The following is a 13,954-nucleotide window of genomic DNA, read 5'->3' on the forward strand; positions in this document are numbered from 1 at the left end:
AGATGTGAGGCACTAGGAACAGGTCAAATAATTTCTCACTGTGGAATGCCGAAATGGAAGTAATTGAAACAAACCTGGTACTTAACAATTAAATATTCTATTCAATGAACTGTAATAATTTATTATGAATTTGCATAGATTTATTTTCATTTTCTGTTTTCAAAAATACCTTGTACACACATATCTTGTGAATCCTTTAAAAGCAGTCCCACCCAGTGATGGGATTCATTTTTTTTTTTACTACCGGTTCTGTGGGCATGGCTTTGTGATGTGGTGTGGCTTTGTGGGCATGGCAAGGGAAGGATACTGCAAAATCCCCATTCCCTCCCCACCCCACTAACCTACTTTTCAGCTCCATTCTGTTCAGAGCAACAAAAGAAGATCAGCTGGGAGGTTGGAAGGCACCGTGGGTGGGGCCAGCCTATTTGGCAGTTCTCCGAACTACTCAAAATTTCTGCTACCGATTCTCCAGAACCTGTCACAACTGGCTGAATACCACCTCTGGTCTCACCCTGCTCCCAACCTCTTAAGAAGTCATTAGTTGTCTGACGCAAGGGTTCCCAATCCCCAGTCCATGTACCACAATCAGTCTGTGGCAAGCTGGAAACTGGGCCATACAAACAAGTGAAGCCCCTTCTGAGCAGAGGTAGGATGCTCCCAGTTCGGCCGAACCGGTAGTGGTGATTTGGCCTGGGCCGCAGAACCGGCAGCAACCCAGGCTTGCCACCAATTCCGAAACGGTTCCCCAGTCCCTTCTGCCATAGCCAGCATGTTTCTGTGCAAGTACAGAACAATTTAAGGTCAACTGGGCGTGCACAAGTAATGCAAAGCACGCATGAAGCAAACCAGTACCAACCACTACAGGAACCCACCCCTGCTTCTGAGGGATGCATGCAGCATATGAAACCATGCCTCCTCCAGTCCGCGGAAAAACCTCTCTCCACAGAACCGGTCCCTGATGCCCAAAAGGTTGGGGGCCACTGGTCCAATGAGCTGGTTGGGAGAAGAGCTATGGGGAATCTTATGAAGGTTGCTCACTTCAAGTGAGTCCTTGTTCTTTTTTCAGTATGACTTCCTTGGTGAGCTAAATTAATTCTGATCACAGTAACATCGTGCAGCCGTTTCAAAATCGGGTCAATAGCTTCATGACTTTTGCTTTTTTTTCTCCCCTCGAGAACATTCAGTATCTCTAACTGTTCCTGTGCAGTTAAACTTTCATGCACCAGCTTGTTATGTCTGCACCATCTTTTCCTGGCTAATTTAGTTATTATTTTTGTAAGGCACAGGACAAATAATTGGTATGCTGAAAATAAGGAAATTTGAGAGAATTGTTTGGTTCAAAAACCCAACTTCTTGGCTAGGCAATAAGCATGAAACAGTTTATCATTATAAATTCATGATAACTATTTTGAAATAAGTGGGGATTTTTTTTCCCCTCAGCAAAGAAGCATCGTGTTTCCTCAAGCCATTGCTAGTAAATAATACATAGTTGAGCCTAATTAGTGCAGGGCTTATTCAGATTGTCTGCCAAGTTATAGCTTTAATAGCACAAATGTTAAATACTTTTTAATTTTATTCTTTAATTTTATAGAGATTAGCTACAAAGTAATCAATATAATTGTTGCAGGAGGGGGGGAGGGAAGTGCCATGAGCAATTGGGACTTTGGGGAAATTCCTTTTAAAATGTATGTAGAAACTTTTATAACTTTAAAATAAGCAGTTTTTCCCTAGACTTTCACTTCCCATACTAAAAAGAAGAGATAGGATGTGGTTGGGTTGGGGTTTTTGTTTGGCAAAGTTGTTAACCATGATGGAATAAGCTTAATCTTTTATAATTGCAGTAAATATGGGAAAGTGTTGGGATGGGAGAACTTTAGTATAGTATTTACAGATACTTCCCTATTTCTAATCTGTGGTTTGGGATAATTAGCCAAATATTGTTTATACAGTTGAAGTTGCCAAATCAGGAGAAAAACAGATTATATATAGTATTACCAGTACTGCATATAATGTATGTGAGGGATCCAAACATTTTTATCAGATGTAAAAGAACAATTTGAATATAATTTGACAGTAAAACAACTTTCCCAAATATGCTGGTTTTCTTCCCAATTGGCTTTCAGAACTTGGAAGAGATTTGAATGAATGTCATATAAAATATTTATATTTGTTTTCATTTTATTTATTTACTCAATCTCTTTTCCCATGAATATTCTTAGTGCTGAATTTTATAACTGTTGGATGTAGAATCCCAGAGATGAAATGTGCCTTGGATGTCTTCTAGTAGGCCCCTCCTACCATCCAGGGCTGAATCTTCATTACACAAATGGCTATTCTGCTTTTGTTTCAAAACCAACAATGATGATGTATCCACAATTCCAGGGAGCAGAGTTCCATTGTTAACAGAAGAGCAATAAAGATGATTAGGGGACCGGAGGCTAAAACATATAAAAATGGTTATTGGAATTGGGTATGGCCAGTCTAGTGAAAAGAAGGTCCAGGGGTGACAAGATAGCAGTATTCCAATATTTGAGGGGCTGCCACAAAGAAGAGGAAGTCCAACTATTCTCCGAAGCACCTGAATGCAGAATAAGAAGCAATGGATGGAAACTAATCAAGAAGAGAAGCAACCTGGAATTAAGGAGAAATTTCCTGACAGTTAGAACAATTAATCAGTGGAATGACTTGCCTCCAGAAGTTGTGGATACTCCATTAGTGAAGGATTTTAAGAAAAGATTGGATAGCCATTTCTCCAGAATGATATGGGGCACAGCTGTCAAACTCACTATATCACATTACTGTCACCTGATGTTTTGCAATGTTTTTCCCATTCACAGAGCTGGGGTAGGCATGGCCACCAGTTTGACACCCCTGGTACACCCCTGTTCGAGCAGGGAATTGAACTAGAAGACCTCCAAGGTCCCTTCTAAACTCTTTTATTCTGTATTCTGAGTTCCTATTTCTTTGCATCAGAAAATGCATAAAATACATTACTCATTTGTATGTATCTCTCTCTAACACAATAGCAGCAAAGAAACAACCTCTTACAAAGAACCACAGGGAAAGAGAGAAGATACGTTAAATTCCAGCCAGAAGTGCCATATAGCATGCTACTGTTTTCAAAGGAAGAGGATGCAGAAAGGCTCTTATTTCTTTTTTCTTTTTTGCCTATCCCAGTTGTAAAACTTTATTTTTGAAAAGCTTTTACCCACTGCAAACATAACTGATTGGTGCAATATATATACATATACATACATACATATATATATATATATATATATATATGTATGTGTGTGTGTGTGTGTGTGTGTGTGTGTGTGTGTATGTATGATGTATGTATGTATGTATTTGTGCTGATAAATAAATATAGGGAGACTAGTATAGATCTATTTCAAGCTATTTAGCTCTCATCAGCTAGCCATACCCTTACTGGGATTTGAACCTGAGCTGTATTACATATTAGGCAGATGTCTTAGCCACTAAGCCACAGGCTCTCCTCCTTATCAGCAGAGCCAGGGAAATAGGTATATATTTGTGTTACAACCCCTGGTATGCCCAAATATGGGATGAGCCGAAGGACAGAAAGGGGGAGTAGTGAGCTCCCTCCCATATTTGGGCATACCATATATATATATGATCAGAAGTAACTGTCGACCCTCAGTTGATAATCCTAACACTAACCTGGGAGATGGGAGAGATTGCAAGACAGAAGAAATAAGTGGTGTGCAAAGCTGTCAGTCTCCTAGGTAACCAGACAGGAAACACAAAAGAATGAACTAATTCCATTTTATTATAAGGCTACATTAATACAATCTTGCAAATCTGAACATACAAATGTCCAAGGATGGGCTGCTACAGGTTTGCCTGGGTTCAGGAGGACCCGTAGCTAATGTTATGGTCAGTTCGGAGAACTTCCAAATCCCACCCCTGGATGGCCCAGCCCTGTGCCCGCCCTGCCCCACCCCGCCCCACCCAGGAATCTCCATGGTGCCCATTTTGGATGCGAGGTAAGTAGTTTGCTATTGCCTGCTTCCTAGGCCACAGAGAGAGAGAGAGAGAGAGTTGGCTTTGTGTCTAACATAGCACTAGAACTCTCCCAGTTTCTAGCATGATCCTTTAACTACTATACAAAGCTAGCTCTTACAAATAGCAATAGCAATAGCACTTAGATTTATATACTGCTTCACAGTGCTTAACAGCCCTCTCTAAGTGGTTTACAGAGTCAGTCCATTGCCCCCAATAATCTGGGTCCTCATTTTATCCACCTCCGGGGCCCAGGGGAGACAGTTTTCGCCGTCCCAGAGGCTCAGGGAAAGTCTCCAGAGCCTGGGAAAGGTGAAAACGTCCCACCATGGTACAGGAGGCTAACTAGACCATACCCACTATGGCCACACCCACCCAGCAACCTGGCAGAGAACCCATTGCTGAAATTTTTGAAGCCCACCCACCCCTACAAATGTCTCACTGTTTCTTTTTATTGACTTATAATCACTGGCAGATCCTTTCTAAGTTTCTTTCTCTGCCCTTTACTCAGGTGCAGGCTCTTTCCCCTTTTATCTGTATCCTTCCTAGAAAGCATCTCTTCCCTCACTCCCCCTTCAAAAAAATCTTCCTCACATTCCATCAACTCAATTGCGAGGTGGGGGTGGGGAAACCAACCCAGAACCCTAGAAAATGTTCTAGAACAGTTTGTTGAATTGGGTTCCACAGAATCTTAGGGTTCTGTGAAAATTTGATAAGGGTCTTTTAGAGACCAGGAGCCACAAAAACCAACCAACCTTAATTTGAATGTAGCCAATTGTCTATTACAAGAGTTTGGTTGTTTGATCAGGGTTTCTGGGATTTTTTTTTAAAGACTAACAAATGTCAAAGCATGAAAAAGTTTGAAAATCCCTGATCAAAGAAGATTCAGAAGTATTCAACAAACAACACTCTAATATTGTTTGCTGCATTCTGAGGGCATGAAATTTTTAATATTGTTTGCTGCATTCTGAGGGCATGAAATTTTTAATAATGTGAATTTATTAATTTTAAATTTAACCCACCATCTATATTTGTGAGACTCTCTCTCTCTCTTTCTCTCTCTCTCTCTCTCTGGCCTAGGAAGCAGCAATAGCAAACCACTTCTGAAATCTTAGTAGGAAAATGGAGGGACTTGTCCAGGCAATCATTAGGAGGCAGCAATGATTCAAACACACAAACATACATACAGTGTTTATAGAGATTTTTTTTTGCTAGCAGTTACATAGTATTTTGTTATGTCCTAATTCTTCACCCTTGACTAGTTTTACTGCCTGTAAAGGATTCCAGAGAGACCCAATGTAGCCAATTTTAGCAGCAGCAATTTTTTTTCTCAGGCTTATATGAAGGACTGAAAAATGTAGGGCTGTTTTTAGTAAATAGCTGAGAGATGCTGTGCTCACATCTGCATTGGTTGAGGTATGTTCTTTGGAAGCATTTCTGAAGTATGCATAGTCCTAATACATGATGCTATTATCATGGCTGAATGCTTAGATATGTTCACTTGTGGTTGAAATGTTAATTTTAGACCATGGTGTGAGTTTGGGACTACAGTGCTCAGAGGCTCCATGTTTATAATCAATTCTACAACTTCTATTACTTTATTCATAAATGGATTGAGGAAATCTGTCAGCATCCTGTGAGGAAATGCTATTAGGAGGATAGTCAACAGCTGCTAAGACAGGAAGCTGTTGTTTCATCATACGTGATTGCACTGTTCTCATCTCAGGTTACCTTAGAATGTAAACAAGGGAGACCAAAAGACATTGTTGAACAGTACAGATCAGCCAACAGTCTAATAATAGACATCCTCTTCTACCACCAAATGCCGGTATATTCTGAGAACTACAAAATCTCATCTCCAAATACTGCAGCATATAAAGGCTGGGCTAAGAAACATCAGGAGTTGTCTTTTCTCTTTGGACTGTCATCTACAGATTTTGATCAAAGTTCAGTGTGACAATTGCAACTTGATGCTAAAGTATAGATATGGAAGGAGTTATTGATGCCACTGAATCCAACCCTTGGATCAGGAACTGGAATCCAAAAGGACAAATTCCCAACAGTCATTCTCTGCTTCAACACATTCAGCCTTTTCAAGGGAAGGACTCAAAAAAGTCAAAATGTTGGTTGCAGCAGTACATTCAAAGCCTCACCCTTTGAGTATGTGATATCTAAGATTAAGACACATGAAAACTGCCCTGAATTATTCAGGCCAAAAGAATGCTTGAAGAGGTTTTAAAGTTACCATTTAAAAAAACAGATTAGGCTAAGAAAATTCATTTTTTCAGGTCTACTAGTCTCTTCCACAAATATTTTTAAAAGACCAATTTTTGTCCTATTAATGCTGGAGATGTAATAATGGAGCAAGTATATCTTCAGGGGGAAAGTGTTTCATAGCAGGGTGATTGAGAAGTTCTGTTGTAGTTCATGAGGAAGCCTTCACTAGATGTTTGGGCTGGATGGGCAGATTTATTCCAGAGGTGCTTTTCTCCAAACAACAACTGGACTTCCTTGATTTCCTTGAATCTGTTTCACTTCTCATCCTAGAACTTCTTCAGTTTTATTTAAGTGGTGGGGAAAACAAAGGATGTATACTCTTTTCAGTCAGCAGTCATTAACACTCAAAGAGTTGTTGAAACCACCTGGGGGTTAATCTGTGTCCTCAGATCACCTGAATCAGAGTGCAAATGAGTGTGGAACCTCATTGGGACTGCTAAAAATAAAAGAAAGTCCAGTTGATGTTTGGAAAAAAAAACACCTTTGGGACAACCATGAAATTGATGACTGAGAATCTCCATAGACACAGGCAGATTTAGTTTTGACAAGGCAATGCCTAACGTGCCTTGGAACCATACCATGTAACGCTTTAAAGGAAATGGCCAGATCTTTCAACTGGACATGGAATCTTACCAGAACCCATGTAATAATAATAATAATAATAATAATAATAATAATAATAATAATAATAATAATAATAATAATAATAATAATAATAATAATATCCTCCGACGTTACCTTAACAGTTCCTAGGTCCTTGGTTAGGAATCGAACTGTTAGGCTACCAACCAGCCCCAAAGGCTGTGAATCTCACCAAAGATTAACCACATAATAATAATTATGATGATGATGATGATGCAATGTCATTGTAATTTGGCAAAGTTGCATTAGCAATAATCTGGCTAGCTGGTTTCTGAAGTCAGTGTGATGTAGAGTGTGCTACAGTAGTCTAGGGAAGTGGCAATCAGAGCATAAGTTATTTTTACCAGAATAATTTAGTACAGGGAGGGTTGTAACTCACACAACAATCTGAATGAAGGCAAAAGTCTATGTTAGTTTTATGCCTTCCTTCTTCTGCTTAAATAGGATCCTATAAATCTTCAAGGATTCCCAAGTTATGAGAGTCATATCTTTCAGGGGGAGTCCAATCCTGTTCAGTTAACCATTGGGGTCAATGTTATTGTATGCTTACCAATGAATAGCAACACAAGGATGACACTTACTAAGGGAATGGGACTATTCTCCTTGTACCCTTCCCGCCCCTTTTTCACCCCCAGGTTTCCACCCCCAGCCATTAACCTCTACCATTTCGCCTCCGCTGTTAGGACCCTAGCTGTTTGCGCCGGTCAATGAGACCCTGCCCCTTACTAATTGATGGTCTGTTAAATGCGATGTTGAAATCAAGGTGCATTTTCTCAAGCATTTCCACAATTTTCTAAAGAAAATTACTTACTTTTTTAAAAAAAGTATCCCAGGCTTGTCTGATAACACTTGTTCTTGATAAATCCTAGCTGATCTCTTATTAATCGCTACAGATAGTCCTCAACTTATGACCACAATTGAGCCCAACATTTCTGTTGTTACGGGAGATATTTGTTAAGTGGGTTTTGCCCCATTGTACGAGCTTTCTTGCCTCAGTTGTTAAGTGAATCACTGCAGTTGATACGTTAGTAACCTGATTGTTAAGTGAATCAGCTTTCCCATTGACTTTGCTTGTCAGAAGGTCACAAAACAGGATCACATGACCTTGAGACAATGCAACCGTCATAAATATGAACCAGTTGCCAAGCATTCAAATGCTAATCCCATGATCATGGAGTTGCTGCAAAGGTCATAACTGTGATAAATGATCATAAGTCACTATTTTCAGTGCAGTGCACTTTGGTCACTAAGCCAACTCTTGTAAGTCGAGGACTACTGTATATTGTTTTCAAGGTGCTTACAGATCAATTGCGTTATGATCTGCTTGATAATAGTTCTTGCTGCCTATCTCAGGCTGATGGCAGTTTCCTACATTCTCCCCTTTTAGAAGATAGGAACAACATGTATGCTCCTTTAGTAGCCCAGCCTTTATCATTCTTCAGTATTCCTCAAAGTTACTAAACAACGTTCAGCCAGTTCATTAAGTTCCTTGATCACCCTAGGATAGAAGCAAATAAATGATGAGTCTTCCAAACTCTCCCATCCTTTTGAATTTATAATAACACTGCTATTCCCATGTATACCCCCTATTTTCACCGGTATATAATTGTGCACGAGACCCAGTTTATATTGGAACGTGGTGGGAAAATATGAAATGTGCAGCTGTCCAAACCTTTTTCAGCACTGAGCACTGCTTTGGAGATTCAAGGTTATTTGAAGTGCCAGCATCATCTTGACAGAAATGGAAGTTGTCAAGAAGCATTAGGAGTAGGAAAGTTGAGGATAAGCACTTTCTTTAATAACAGCATTAGGTTGTCATTCAGACCACAGTGGGAATGCAGAAGTCTTGCTTTTGAATTACCAGGATGTCAGTAGCTTGCTTACCACATGCTGCTTTGACTGAAGGAGAAGGGGAAAAAACACTAATCGAAGCATGTCTTTCTGTTAAAAGTGAAGAGCCCTTTTAAAGGCAATAGACACCCGAGAAAGTCATTTGTGCAGCCACTTCTTCTGTTTTGGTGCCATCTATGTTAATAAGAGCATCAATGTGTCTTACATAGATGGAAGTATTTGCTCCTCGTACCAAACAATCTGATGTCTGCCTGACTTGTGACAGGTGTTTTATTTTTGAATAAATCTCAATCCCTGAGGAAGAGCCTGGGGAAGTTTGAAAGTTTTGTGATATTTTTTTTTCCCGTCAAAATATGCCGTGGCAACAAGAATTCTTTTTCTTTTTTAACTCTCAACTTGGAAGCTCCCTTAGATGGCCATGCATTGCTTCTTTGTGTGGCACATCACTATGCTGGAAGACAGCCACATTTGCAGAAAGAAAGTGTTATTTTTAAAGAAAGAATAGTAGGGCACAATCATTTTTAGTCATCTGCATCAGTGGTGGGATTCAATTTTTTTTTATTACCGGTTCTGTGGGCGTGGCTTTGTCGGTGTGGCAGGGGAAGGATACTGCAAAATCCCCATTCCCTCCTTACTCTCAACATTTCCGCTACCAGTTCTATAGAACCTGTCAGAACTGGCTGAATATCACGTCTGATGTGCATGTGAGCCAGCCGAACTGAAGTATAAACATATTTTAAGAATAAGAAAGAAAAATGCTGCAGTAACCAATATTGGACTCGATTACGGAGTCCAATCTTGGTAACCCCCTCATTTTTCTTTCAGCATACTTATGCTGTTTGTTTCCTGCTGACACACTATCATGTTCTATTCACCTATGGTTTCTTTGAATTGTGAAGCTGTGGACTTTACACCTGAAGTGCACTGCTAATATTCTGTGGTGTCAAAATAATTCCGAGGGAAGCCACTGGTTCTTGTTGCAAATTCCACATATAAGACCTTGTGCATTAGTAAAGGCAATTTTTCTTATCTATTTTTATACAGGCAAATAAATCTCTCTGATTTATAACTCCATATTGGTCCCTGAAGGCTTCCTAGAGCAAACAAGGCTTAATAAGCCTTCCTGAGGGTTGGATTTGCTTAATCACAGGGTCAATAGTGTTCATTGGGGTAGCATCATTTAAGAGATAAATAGTCCAAACTTTTGGGGGACCTTTGAAGGCCACCGACATCTTCAAACAAGGTGTAACTAGTCAATCACCAAACAAACCTAATTTCTGACAGCACTTTTGATTTGCAATTGAGGATGGATCCTCTTTTTATTATTGATGACGGCAGAATGCTGATTGCCAATGTAAGTCTGCATTGTTTATCTCACACCCACCCACCCACCCACCCACACATATTTGTGTCTTTAAAATCTGTGCAAGTCACAGTTATAGTTCATCAATTCACTGGGCTGCTGATGGGCTTTTATAATGGACATATCAAAATTATGATATGCGAACCTTCAGTGTATGTTTGATTTTTCCCTGCAAATTTTCCCTGAATCAAGTTGGTTCCTTATAAAGTAATTCATTTGCAGTGACAAACATGGTACTTTTGGGAAGAATAAAATTATATATGATTTGACCAAACATACCTAAGAGATTCTCTTCTTCTGAATAAATGCAGTACATAATTTTCAAATTTCAAAAGACTATTAATCACTATAAATCTTTAAACCAAAATAGGACCCCATCACCGGGAAATATTTTTATAAGCTTCTCATTGATTTGTATTCTTTACCTTTGGCTTTATTTTGAGATATGTTCATTTGGGTTTAAAAGCTTAGGATTCTCAATGAATAAGAATTTAACTCACACCATATTTAGAGGAGTTAATTTATTTTGTAGATTTTTTCTTGTACTATATCTCAGATGAAGTGACTTTTCTTGCCATTTCATATATGTACTGGAATAAATTACCTGTAGTTAACATCAAATCTTTCTGTACTCCTGACTCAGCTCTAGGAATGCATATGCCACCAATGTTGCACTATTTTGTAAGTTTAATCTCTTTTCCATAACCTTCAAAGAAATGTGATGAGATGTGACATGCATTTTCTACTTCTATTAAAATGCTCAGGTCCTCCATATGAACAATCACTCTTGAAATGTGTTTTCTTTGATTGGAGTTTATGTATTTCTGTTTCTGTTACTTTTTTGTTATTGCTATGGTTCAAAAAGCTCCTTATAACCTCCTTCAAAACAGCCATTGCTTTCAATCCATGCATCACACACTTTATCTCCAGATAGTACTTTGCCTCTGAGTTAGCAAACCCTTGGATACTGAAAATTTTCAAAAACATTAACTGCATTATTATTACAATTATTGCAATAATGTTCTAGCTATTGCAGTCTAATTGAACCTGATAATTCCAGTGAATGTCAGTCTACCTGACTTTAAATGCTTGAGCTTGTTTGTCCTGCATTTAATTTCTTCAGCATTATGTGTATTTCTTATCTAATATAAGCTAATTTTAAATTCAAGTCAAAGTGAAAGTACTTTTACTCCAATAAGTCTACAGAGTACATACAGAATAACTGGGGAAAGTTAAACTGTAATCAATTCATTTCCCCTTTTTTGAATCAATAAAATATAATTACCAGTACCTTTGGATTGATCTAAGTACTATGTAGCAAGTTCTAGTATTTTGTTTATTTTTCCATTCCCATACATCTTGAATCTTTAAAAAGTCCAAAAGTCTGTGATTGTCATTAACAGATATACACCTACGTATATACTAGACATCTATAGATATAGACATACACATCTTTATAGACGAAGTATACTTCTATGAAGTGCCATAATATTTTTTTAACTTCTTGAAAAATTCTAAATATTTTATTTTGGATTGCTACCTGCATAGAAGCTCAAGATCTACTTAATTCAATAGTTCAGCAAAATAAGTTTTTAGGGAACACCAGTTGCTAATTAAGGGATACGCCAGAATCATTTGTCACATAAGTATTTGTTCAAATAATCAAAAATAACATTTATTTGTCAGTCTATAATAAGGGAACAATTGTTAGTAATTTAAACCAATTGGTGTGACTACATTTAACCTTCTTATCTACGGCAATTCTTTAGATAATACAGAGTGATAATGAGGGAAAATAAGCATTTCAACTCCCAGTGTGGGGAGGGGGGGGTTGTAGAGCTGCAGAACTCTAGAACCGGAGTGTCACTCCCCCTTCGCTAAGCTGGGTGTGGGTGTGGCCGGCGCATGATACATCTGGCCACAGACCGCAAGTTTGACAGCCCGGCTCTAGAACAATGGCCCTCAACCTTTTGGGTACCAGGGATTGATTCCGTAGAGAGAGGTTTTTCTGGGGACTGGAGGGGTGTGTGGTTTCATATGCTGCCTGCATCCCATGGATGGAGCTTCACTTGTTTGCAAGGCCCGGTTTTTGGCATACCACAACGTGGTGTCGGTTCACGGACCAGGGGTTGGGGACCCTTGCTCAGGAAGTGCCTGTGAAAGTAGCCGGTGCCCATGATGGGGAGGAGGAAGGAATTCCAAGGATTTCAATATTATGACTGGGAGGAGGTAGAGGAGGAGGAAGAGAAGGAAACATTTTTATTATCTTCTGCTTTTAACATTAGAACATACAGATAGTAGAACTCAAACCTGAAAATATAAGAGGAGAGAAACAGCTGGTGGAAAAGAGGAAGGAGGGGAACATATCTATCTAAGCAGATTTCTGAAATACCATGGGAATTATATAAGCTTAAATTACATTTAATTTCTTTCTGCAAACATGCCATATATTTGAGATGGACAGCCATATAAACCTACAAAATCAATCAAATAACTAAATAAATTGTGTTAAATATAACTGCAACATAAGTAGACAAGGCTGATTATCTGGATATGAATGAAGTATGTTGTGATATACAGTCTCTCATTATAGACATAATAGATAACATGTCTTATTGATTACACTAAAGGGCATTCTTACTTGGCCTAAAATTCTTGAAAAATATATATTTCTTTTAAAAATAGAAGATTCACAAATGGTGCATTCACTTTTCCAATTGTACCTCTTTCCCACAAGTCTATTAAAATAGATTTTAGTCATGGATCACAATTTATAAATTGGCAACATTTGCTAGCAATTAGAAATGAAATTGTACCCCACAATAGAAAAAAGTAGTAAATTGTATAATTTGAATTCCTGTTGATCTGATAACTAATAAAATAGTGTACTATGTAAGTCAGAAGAGAGAACCAAGAAAAACATTTGAGTGTTAAGATAGTTATTACAAAAAAAAAATTTGTGAGCAAATGTAGTATCTTGCAGTTCTTAATTCATTAAAGAACATACATTTTCTTGTTTTCTTGCTTGTAAATGATGCAATGTTATTGCCACAAGTTTATCTTGTTTTCCTTATTATTAAATGTTGGCCTGAGGGCAACACAAATTAATATGCATGGCACAAAAACAAAACTGTTGACTAGGAAAAAAAAGCAGTGCATTTTAATCCCTACAGAGCTCCTTATTTATTTATACAAATATTGGGATAGCTTTACTCGGGCCAACTTATTTGAAAGAGTCTTGCACAAAACCAAATTATTTTTTAATTGTTAATTATTTTAACTGCTGATTTTCATTTTGATTTAAATTATTTTAATTTTCTGTTATACTTAATGTTTTTATTGTTACGTAGCATTGATAGTGTGGGGAAGAGACGAGGAGAAGTATAAAAATAAATAAATAAATAAAGCCATTTTATTTCATTGTTCAATTAGTATATACAATTTCAGAGATACATATAGAAAGCATTCAAAACTCATATTTTAAAATGCATATAAATAAGAGATGAACAGATGTGGATACTTTTTGTCAACTCACCGAAGCTAATTTATATTTTAATTTGTCAACTCACTGAAACTAATTTATACCTTAATTTTTATTTGATTATATAGATCTTTTATTAATCAGACATCAGCCTTTCAAAAAGTCAATTATTTTTCACACAAAATTTCCCCTTAATTATGGAAATTTTCACAGCAAATGAAACCAACCAACCAGGAAGAGAAAGCTTGCAGTACTACTAATCAGTCCTGGCAGAGTGCATACATACAGTATGTGCTTGGGTCCACACAAGTTATTAA

The sequence above is a fragment of the Natrix helvetica genome (genome assembly GCF_964273705.1).
Source record: "Natrix helvetica genome assembly, chromosome: 2".
Lineage (NCBI taxonomy): Eukaryota > Metazoa > Chordata > Lepidosauria > Squamata > Natricidae > Natrix > Natrix helvetica.